Raw genomic sequence first — 6,870 nt, 5'->3', positions numbered from 1 at the left:
TTACCTCTGGTTCTAGCATGAAATAATAAAAGAATGACTTTTGAGAACGATCGGTCATTAAATCCCTTAGCGGTCACCTAGTCATAACCAATATATGAAATCCCATCAATAAAAGTAGATAATAAAAGATTCATGGTCTAAACCCTGCTTCCAAGGCCTCGAATCGTACTGAAACGGTTAGTAGATTCAATCACGAGCCTTCAGAAATGAAAAACCCCTCATGGCACAAAAGGAAGGGGCGGGCCGCGACTTGACCTAGTGGGTTGCGACGCGCCCCCAAGATAGAGAGCCTCTATCTGGGGTACCAGAGGCGGGCCGCGACTTGGCCTAGAGGGCCGCGGCGCGCCTGCTTAACAGAGCCCAGGGGAGGCTCTGGCTTGGGTCCAGATCGCAACTTGACCCATCGAACCCAGCTCCCTTGCCCATTTCTCAATTCAAACCAGCCTAAACCTTCATCAATTAAATCACAAAATCACACCCAAGCATCAACACAATATATACACCAATTTAACAACAAATCCCAAGCTTTAAACCACCCAAAACAACAACACATATCCAAATCCATGACCAAAATCTCAAGCTAAAGAACTAACCTTAAAACAGAGCAAAACCAGAAACTATGGCTGGAATTTTACCTTAAACACAGGTTTGAATCCCCTTCAATGGCTGATCACTAGCCTAAACCCTCAAGCTTTAATTCCCTAGCTTGAATCCTCAATCTTGCTTCAAAATTCCAACCGAGAAGAAGAAGAAGAAGAAGAAATGATCGTGGAAGAGGAAGAGAGCTACTCTGTTTTGGCTGCCTAAACCTTCTACAATCAACCATCTAAGTTTAAACATATCACATGGTCAAAAGACCAAAATGCCCCTAAGCCTAATTAATTCTTATACAGCCACCCAAGGGCAAAACAGTCATTTCCCACTTATCCCGATAATCATAATTAACGTCCTCCCATTCCCGTTATTCCCAATAGTCTCAAATAATACTTAAATCATATCCCATTACCCATTCATTCCCGGTATTGTACTAAGCATCAAATTACCCCCAGACTTACCTCGAGCTTGGAAATTAATCTCGTTATGACCAAACCGCTAACTTGCATTCTAAGATCGTCTCATGCCGAATAGCTCGAATATATCCACATAATAATGTGGTCTCATCCTTAAATCACCAACATGCACATAAATATACAGATATGCTCTTAACATATCAAAATTATGAAAATTCCTTTCTAATGAGGATTGGACCCACATGCATGCTATTATCATCATCATATATTCCACATAATCATGCATTTAATCACGTAATTGCATAATAAATCAATTATGGCCCTCCTGGCCCCCTAATCCAGGCATAAACCACATTAGGGAATTTGAGACATTACACCAGACATCTAACACTAAAACCATAACTCAAGGTCTATAAAAATGCGGAAAATTTCAATATTTTGAACCTTAATAGCACATGGTTATTTACAAAGTTGAATTAAACTAAACTTATTCAATAATACAAGACTTCTAAAAATACCATCCATAAAAGTCATTGTTACTAAGTCCAAAGTCCACAAGAGATCCAAGTATCAAGCCACACCTGAAAAGGAGGAAACAACAAATTAATGAGCTCACACCCAGTAAGTAAATCCCATGCATTGAATGTATGCCTATATACTTATATTGTAACTTGATGATGCATGGCAGGATAACATAGCCATGAGTGTAACATGCATAGGACACTCATATGTGTCCACATTCGGTCATCATTAATTCATACACTATAAATTCATGCTCCAATAATCAATTATAAATTTGACAAAGTAGTGGCCACAAGTATTAACTACTAAAAGAAAATAGCATAGGATTATGTTAATCCAATATCATAGTACTATGCAAAATAAAATCCCTCAACTAGGGTTCCGCTATAACCTTTCACTAAGGGGTGGCAACAAGTTTAGTAATTACGGTGATACCACACCCTCAAGACCGCAATGGTCAAAACGTTATTTCGTGCCAATGCTAAGGTCTATGATAATCTCAGGAGCACCTATTTACATAAACCCTAACTGGGAACTTTTACCTTCCTACCCCACTACTATTAATTTCGTGACTATCACATGACTATAATCTCCCTTAAAGAGCCTTTAGCTATTCTATAACATATTCTGTATAAAGGCTCGGGAATCAACACTCTAACCAACATACAAAATGTTAGCAGTGTACACAAATCCTGAGGCTAAAGAAAGAGACACCTAAATTAGGTCACAAGGCTAACTGGACAACGATAAACTATGTGTACTCTTTAGCATGTTAAGACTGGTCATGGAGTATGATCAAACTCTTACAAGTCCTTGACACAATTTCCTAAATTGGGTTTACTAATCACATCATTTGACTGATCACCTCTATTGAACAAAAATTTGAGTATTGAATTCAAATCGTTCATGACTTGCACCAAGTCTAATATTACAGCAGCCGTTCAACTCACAGAGATAATAACTAATAATATTATCAACCTGCACGCAGAAAATTCTAGAACAAGTAGATATAAGATATAAATGCATAACACCATTATACAATGGCTACAAAAATCACTGAAGATTTATAAAATTATAAAGAGGTATTCGGGCACCTCTTAGATCACAACTACTAAAATCACGAGTTATTTTCTACTTGTTTAAATCATTTCATTGGCCGACCATGCTTCCCCTACCCCGGTCACCAGCTCGAGTGCTAGTATTACCTAGAAATCATTGGATTTACAACAGCGTGGTCCTAGTACACACACTGGATTTCACAATAACACAACAATTAAATCATCCTGGTAACTAGCCGGATTCACATTTCCATAAAAAATTCACACACCAACCGGACTCCCCCCGCCCTCTGAGTACCTTGGTTACGAATCAATAGACATTCGACCATGCTTCCCCTACCCCGGTCATCAGTCCATAGTCAATCGACCGTGCTTCCCCCTACCCTGACCATCAGTTCATAGCCAATCAACTGTGCTTCCCCCTAACCCGGTCTTCAGCTCGAATAGTCAATCAACCGTGCTTCCCTCTACCTCGACCATCAGTTCATAGCCAATCGACTGTGCTTCCTCCTACCTCGGTCATCAACTCGAATAGTCAATCAGCTGTGCTTCCCCCTACTCTGGCCATCAGTCCACAGCCAATCGACTGTGCTTCCCCTACCCCAGTCATCAGCTTGAGTACAAGTATTGCCTAGTAATCAATGGATTTCATTGAAACATTTTGTACACTTATTAGTACCCCTAGCCATTACTAATTCAGCCCTTAATCAATCTAGTGTAAATAACTAGAACAAACAATACACTAGCATGTTTCATGTTGCAGCCAACAAAGTCAAGATTAACTTACAACACAACAATTTACAAAGTTCTCCCTAGTCATACCAACTGCAGAGCATCGAGAGACGCAAAACTCATTCATCAAAAAAGTACCCATAGATATAAAATCAAACCATGCTTGCATAATCATAAAGTTTGTCATTCTTAATTACATAGACAAAGCAACTACAAGTACAAAATCAATTATATTATAAATTTCCTAAAAAAGCACTTGCATTCACATATCACTCTTTCTCAATTATTGAAACACCTCATACCACATAACCAGGAAACACGTACATGTTCATAGAGTTTGCGTCTTAATAATATCTAAGAGTACATAAGTCATGCAGTTTATATACATCCATTTAATCAACATATGAGCAAGTAAAACATGTATGGTGAGATTTACTTATCTCAGTTTATATACATCCATTTAATCAACATATGAGCAAGTAAAACATGTATGGTGAGATTTACTTATCTCAGGTCCGTAGATATATAAGATTGCTCAGCAAGAGCAATCAACCAAGATTTTTCCCATAGTCTTTAATCCTATCAAAGGATCGTAATTGAGTTAATCACTAACCCACCAAATTATTCACTTTTAAAAAAAATCTAGTGCATACTAAGGGTGACAAAATTAACAAAATGATAATATTAGTTATCATTTAATAATGACCCTAACTTCAAAGTCTAACCATTTAATAAATAATACAATCACATAAAACTTTATTATTATTAGTATTGACCCAAGTTATACTAATATTCATATTGATAAAACAATAATACAACAACTCACGTAAAATATCAAAGCAGTATAAGTATAGCTGATTTAAAACAGAGTCCATAATTATGGATAATTTCTCTAGGCCCATAACCTATTAACTTAATTCAAGTGGTTAGAACAAATAGCTTGAATCTCAAACTTCTAAGCCTTGAATTGATTTTCTTGGAAACCTTTAATTTATTCTTTCAAAAAAATACATAATGAACCACAATAGATTATTCTTTCAACTAGAAACTCTTGGTTTTATTATAAAAATTTGAGTAATCAATTAAGTTGTGATAATAATATCGTTCATTGGTTTCCTTTATAGAAATTATTGTCATTAAAATGGTCCAAGATCATAAGTTTGAAAATACTGGAATTAAACAATTTTAAGTCCATTTGCCTCTTTCTTTTCAATCCTCCCAAAATCGGGAGTTATCCATTTTCCTTTTTATAACAATTCAAATTTCATTATAAAAATCACATTGATATAATCATAATAAAACATTATTTACACACAAGAAATCCTTACTAATATAATTATTAATAACAATAATTATACTCAAAATGGTAAGCTTCCTTCACACAAAATCCATCTAGACGCTATTTTATTTTCAATTGAATAATTGTTCTTCATAATTTTCCTTTAAGGATCTAGATGATTTCCCGTTAAAGTGCTCGGGTCCTTAAATCAACAATTTTGGGAATTAAATGTGTATTAAGTCATAACTTATGGTAGTTAGAAATATAAATTCCTTTTAATAAAATAACGACCTTATTATGAAAATTGTCATTAATTTTAAAATCATGGATTGCCTAGGGTATTAACTTGACACTATCATGAAAGCCTACAATACTATGCTGCCTACAATACTTCTTAATAGAGAACTACTTTAGCCTTGAGCAATATTAGAATACAACTTAAAATCCATATTCATAATTTGCTAACCTTCAGAAATCACTATCCTAATCAATTCTAAAACAACATTTGATTTATAAAATTTGCTTAGCACGAGTCCATACATTTTTAGAAAATGGGCAGCATAACTACTGCAAATCGGGCATCCCCAAATTTTAAAAAATCTCTAAGCAAGGCATATAACAGTTCCAAAGCAGTCCAATAAAATCACCGTTCAACTCAGTATACTAATTAACTCTTAAAATATACTATGACCAAACACAATTGCGTTGTAGTTTCCTAACTCGCAATTAATTTCAAAACTAAAAAACAATTATAATCTGATTTAGGAATTTATACCACAGCGCTCTGGATAGTGCAAAGAGGTTGAGGATGATGTTGGGAGCTCGAGACAAACCTTGAAACACCCAGAAGTGGTTGCTGGCCGAGACCCTCACCGAAGCTCCGGCGACGACGGCGGCAGCACCACCCCATGGTGGTGGTTCGGGAAAACAGTGGCTGGGCTTCGAAGCCTAAGGCTTGGGGAACATCAGGGTGGTAGCGATTTCTCTTAAGTCCGACCGTGTTTGGATTGGAGCCAAAACCTCTTGGAAATCCATGGATTTTTGGCGAACACAAAAACTGAAATCCGGTGACAGTTGAGTCCGATCTCCATATGGGTTTTGAAGCCCAAAGATCTATTGTAATGGTTTGGCTTGTGGAGGCTTGAGGCAGTCGGAATCTCGCTGGAAAGTGCAAGAGGCGGACGACTTCGAATCATTGGTTGACAGCCCTGGGAGGTGCGTACGGTGGTGAGCTCGCGGGGGTCGACGTTTTGAGGGCCGACGGTTAGACTGAGCTAGCGCATGTCCAACTCCGGCGATGGGACGACGACCGTTCGGGCTTGGTAGAGGCAACGCAGTACTGAGTAAGAGAGAGCTTAGGGAAGAGAGAGGGAGAAGAGGGAAAGAGAAAAGGCTGTAGGGTTTCAGATTTTCTTTTTATCGTAAAAAATTTCTTATTTATTTAATTAAAACAATCTAATTTTTAATATATTAATTTATTTTAATTATCAAAATTTCTTTTTATTTAAATTAAAAACATCTTGATATTTATTTCTAATAAAAATATACCAATGGGGTGATCAAAATAATCTCGTAATTTACAACATAAGTCTTTAATTCTTGATAAATCTCATTATCAATTTAGAGATTTTTTTTCCAATAATTAATAATAATACAAATAAAAAATAAAACTATTTAAAATCCAATTATTTTGCATTTCTAAACTTTAATACAAATTATTATTTATTCTAATGAATATTACGTAATTTGGGACATAAAACTCAATTTATTAGCCCAGTATATAATTAAATCAATACTGATTTTAATTTTCATAATTTTCCAATTAAATCACCTTTTTAAATAAATATTATTTTTCTCTTAAAATTCTCAAGGTAGAATTTGCGGGATGTTACATCTATGTTGCAAATTATTAATTTGTAATTTTTTTATGAATATATTTATAAAATATATTAAATTATATTAAAAAATATAAAAAAATTTCGTACTTGATTATAAAAATTGTATTAGATGAGACAACAATTTTTGTAGAAATGTCATCTCTTGTTAAAAGTAGACATGCTACAACAGTCTCACCAGAACTATCGTCTCATGTAAGTTTGAATTTGCATGACACAACAATTCAGTGACTATTGTTGTAACATGTCTATTTTTGACACGAGGCAATGGTTTTACGAAAACTGTTGTCTCTCGTTTGTTGCCTAAGTACAATTTTGTAGTAGCGGTTGCATGCATAAGATTATACAACTTAGTGGAACTCTGGATTCCAAGC

The 6,870-nt window shown here is 35.4% G+C and overlaps 1 long non-coding RNA gene across 2 annotated transcripts; it reads right to left on the bottom strand.

Annotated features, from left to right (window-relative positions):
• Window positions 1-1,291: 1,291 nt before the first annotated feature.
• Window positions 1,292-6,002, bottom strand: LOC133799780 (uncharacterized). 2 transcript variants are annotated; one of them, XR_009876429.1, is made up of 3 exons: window positions 5,377-6,002; window positions 2,889-3,901; window positions 1,292-1,591 (listed from the first exon to the last, which is right to left on the bottom strand). It is a non-coding gene; the product is annotated as an uncharacterized LOC133799780 (long non-coding RNA). The 2 variants fall into 2 exon arrangements; XR_009876428.1 differs by having other exon boundaries at window positions 1,506-3,901.
• Window positions 6,003-6,870: the final 868 nt, after the last annotated feature.

This window comes from Humulus lupulus, chromosome 1 (assembly GCF_963169125.1).
Source record: "Humulus lupulus chromosome 1, drHumLupu1.1, whole genome shotgun sequence".
Lineage (NCBI taxonomy): Eukaryota > Viridiplantae > Streptophyta > Magnoliopsida > Rosales > Cannabaceae > Humulus > Humulus lupulus.
The sequence above is the reverse complement of the archived record's forward strand: the minus strand, read 5'-3'. Positions and strand labels throughout refer to the sequence as shown.